Below are 4,419 nucleotides of genomic sequence, written 5' to 3'. Positions count from 1 at the left end.
AACAAAGGTCGGTGAGAGAGGAGGCCGTGACTAACAACAACTGGCTGAGAAACTTCAATTTTCAGGCGAGCTTCACGGCCAAACACATACACGAGTTTGTCCAACTCTAGACAACGATTGAGGCGCTACACTTGGAACCTAATATCCCTGATGACATCAGGTGGAAATTTACTGGTGATGGAAACTACTTTGCAGCCTCGGCATACAAAGCGCAACTACTAGGTACCACCGACACAAACTACAACACCATCACCTGGAAGCCATGGGCACCTCCGAAGTGCAAGTTCTTCTCTTGGCTTCTGATTCAGAATCGACTCTGAAGTTTAGATAGGCTGGCTGCGAGAGGTAGGCCAAATAATGGAGTCTGCCCGCTTTGTCGACACACACCAGAGACAGCCCAACATCTCTTTACCGAATGCCGCTACATAAAGCGGGTCTGGGATTGAGCTGCTTCTTGGATCCGACAACCTGACATACATTCACGGCACTGGCTGCAGGGTGATTCCGTCCACCAATGGTGGTCTCAGCTTGTGAGCTTGGTGGGAACGCCCAAAAAGGGGCTGCGCACTTTCATCATTCTTTTATGTTGGGAAGTGTGGAAAGAACCAAATGTATGTGTTTTTGAGGGAAAAAAAGGGAGCTGCCACCACTAACCCTTCCAAAATCAAAGTAGAGGCCTGGACTTGGTCACTAGCTGGAGCGAGGTTACTAACACCTCTAATTTAGGGAGAGTAGGCTTTGGATTTTCAGGTGGCGGTTGTCACCCTTTTAGCTCGTGTTTTTACTAAATTTGTACTCTTTGGCCTTCTGGCTTCTTCTTATTAATATAACATGCAACTCTCGTGCCAGTTCATTTTTTTTTAAAGGCACGGTGGTTAGTACAAAGGCTAGGGATAGTGCTATCCCATGGCCACCAAGATCTCGTGTTGGGGTCAAGGAACGGGATGGAGTTTGCAAAGCCTTAAGATGAGGCGGGGGCGGAACGAAAATGTTCCAGCGTTACTGGAATGGGAATAACATTCCTGGGACGAAGAACTTATTAACATCGTTACACATTCCTAGTGACATTGGTGAAAATTAATAGAACCATGCCACCACGATGGGCATCTCAAACAAAACTGTTAGAGAATAGGTACACTACACCAGCGCAAAATCAAATTTCTATCACAGACATCCAAAGAACTTATATAAGCGGATAGTAATGGATCGTTACCACTGGGTGCGCAGTGCAATAGAAAAAAGTTAGTAGCTCGGTCCAACGTACTCGTGCGTACCGGAGACGTCTTTTTTGTCGAGTGTAGCTTTTGCCGAGTGTTTTTTATCGGGCGCTCGGTAAAGAGGCTATTTGTCGAGTGCCATAGAGAAAACACTCGGCAAACAACTGGCACTCGGCAAAGAGGTGGTTTGCCGAGTGCCGAGCACTCGACAAACAATAACACTAGGTAAAGACCAGGTTTGCCGAGTGTACTCGGCAAACAGGAACACTCGGCAAAGGGCCGCCGCCGTTAACGGCCGGCAGCCGTCGTTAACCCTTTGCCGAGTGTCTTCTGCTGACACTCGGCAAAGTGGTGATTTGCCGAGTGTCATTTTTGACACTCGGCAAACCATATTTTTTTTTCATTTTTGACCTTCAAACTTTTTCTGCAGTTCTCATACAATACCTGGTACTCCATGTTCCAATGTGGCACATTTCTCGGATTTTTTCTATATTTCTTTAATTTATTTCATTTAATTGAATTTTCTTGGATAATTTAAATTATAATTGCTAGTCATTCGAATAATGAAAAAAATGAATGGAAAAATGATATTCATGTTATTTTGTATAATGTGAGGCCGTATTCAGGAATAGACCACCAATTTCGAACATCTTGTTCACGAAACATGACCACGAACTTGCGGTCGAGTTGTTTTTAAATTCTATAAAAAGCAAACGAAGTCCGAAAATCATGAAACTCGTCAAAATGTCATGATATCATATGTGGAGACTGTGATAAAAAATTTGAGGATGTTTCGCGTAAGTTGTCACGTACGATGCTTGCAAACCGGAGAATCTCCGAAGAAGTTTCATGATTTCGTGAAGAGGCCGACGAGGTGGCAAGCATCGTACATGACAACTTGCGCGAAACCTCCTCAAATTTTTATCACAGCCTCCACATATGATATCATGACATCTTGACAAGTTTCATGATTTGTGGACTTCGTTTGCTTTTTATAGAATTTAAAAACAACTCGACCACAAGTTCGTGGTCATGTTTTGTGAACAAGATGTTCGAAATTGGTGGTATGTTCCTGAATACGGCCTCACATTATACAAAATAACATGAATATCATTTTTTCATTATTCGAATGACTAGCGGTTATAATTTAAATTATCCAAGAAAATTTAATTAAATGAAATAAATTAAAGAAACATAGAAAAAGTTCAAGAAATGTGCCACATTGGAATATGGAATACCAGGTATTATATGAGGACTGCAGAAAAAATTTAGAGGTCAAAAGTAAAAAAAATAGTTTACCGAGTGTCTGAGTTTGGCGCTAGGCAAAGGAGCCTCTTTGCCGAGTGCCAGGACGTATGGCACTCGGCAAAGAATTTTTAAAAAAAAATTAAAAACCCCCTCTTTGCCGAGTGCCAGGCCGGGTGGCACTCGGCAAAGAATTTTAAAAAATTAAAAAATATTTTGCCGAGTGCCAGATAGTGGGCACTCGGCAAAGAATTTTTTAAAAAAAACTCTTTGCCGAGTGCCAGGCCAGGTGGCACTCGACAGAGAATTAAAAAAGATAAAAAAAATAGTTTGCCGAGTGCCAGATTGGGGGCACTCAGCAAAGGGGGATTTAACCCCGCCGGCCTAGCCAACCCACACACACCGTCCCCGCCCGCGCCCACGCCCCCCCCCCCCCCCCCCCCCCCCCGCGCCGCACCGCCGGAGGAGGAGGAGAAAGAGAGGAGGAGGAGAGGAGGAGAGGAGGAAGGAGGAAGAAGGAGCAAGAGAAGGAGGAGGAGGGAGAAGGAGGCTGCCGAAGCAACGGCGCCTTCGCCCTCGAGCGCTCCTGCAACGGCGCCGCAGCAGCGCCGCAGCAACACCGCCGGGGCGTGGCGCGGCCCCACAGCAGCGGCGACCCGCATCCAGGCATCTCGGTCGTGGCGGCGTGGTCCTACAGCAACGGCGCTCCCTCGCAGCGCTCTCCGAGCTGAATGGTCACCTTGCTCGTGATGCTGTGCTTCGCCATTCTGAAGTGGTGAGCCCCTATGACGTCTCCGCCTGATGGATGTGGATGCATGAATAGATTAAGATGTCTTGGTTAGGTTTTGTAATTTAGGGATCTAGGGTTAGGGTTACTGTACACATCCTATGCATGTTTGTCTCCTAGAAATAAAGGATAAAAATTAGGGACTTTGATTTCCCTTGTGTATTGAACAATGTATAACTTTCCAAAGGTCACTAAACTAACTCATACATTCTTGCTTATATGTGTTGGAGAAATATTAGACACTACCTCACTCTTTTCAAGATTTCAGTAGCATTTGTTACGTTGCTAGGTGTTCCTTCGTGTACATATATTAGTAATGGGATAGAGATCCTGAATTTGTAATCCGTGATCCTTGCTTATCCTGATTACGTTGCTAGGTGTTCCTTACATAATCTTGTGCATGTCGGCCATCGTGCCATTCATATATATGTGCATATCGGCCATCGTGCCATTGATTTTCTTGGAGGTTTTGGAAACCTCACCGTGCAGGGGAGGTGCTACCGAAATTTTGTATTGATAGTTTTATATTTCTTTTTTTGCAGAGAAGAGCCCATCGGAGCGGAGCCGGAGTACCTCGGCGACCCCAATCGCCTTCCTCACCGCTGCGGGTCTGCCTGCACCGCGTCGCCTCGCCACTAGCCACCGACCCGCCACGGCCCCGCTAGCCTGACTCCACCGGCACCCTAGGTATAACCCCTCTTTTTTCCGTATCATGGTCGTAGATCACGTACCTAGTTAGGGCGTCTCCTCCCGTTCGAAAGAGATACGGTTGGAAATATGCAGATATTTCCATATCTAAAACCGTATCTGTTTCGAATTGTCCACGTTTTTGGACAGCCCGTGGAGATGCGTATGTGGGGTTAGTTTTCCATGGTCTGCTTCGATCCGAGACGACAGAGTTTCGGCATCATCTCCCTGTTGTTTCTCCGGATACACACTCCTCCCTGGCAGGACGTGTATTTGGAGAACAGCGGGGAGGTGCTGGCCGAAATTCTATCTTGGATAGAAGTAGAGCATGAAACTAACCTCATCTATAGATCCTCCGTGGGATTAGGACCTATCCTCACCTATTAGATAGTAGGAACGTCATGTAGATGCAATTGATGTTTATATTTACCCGTCGCTATATTATGTCGAGAATGGGGACCGTGGTGGATGTACACGGGCCGC

The sequence above is a fragment of the Miscanthus floridulus genome, chromosome 16 (assembly GCF_019320115.1).
Source record: "Miscanthus floridulus cultivar M001 chromosome 16, ASM1932011v1, whole genome shotgun sequence".
NCBI classification, from domain to species: domain Eukaryota; kingdom Viridiplantae; phylum Streptophyta; class Magnoliopsida; order Poales; family Poaceae; genus Miscanthus; species Miscanthus floridulus.
This window is presented reverse-complemented; position numbering follows the sequence as displayed.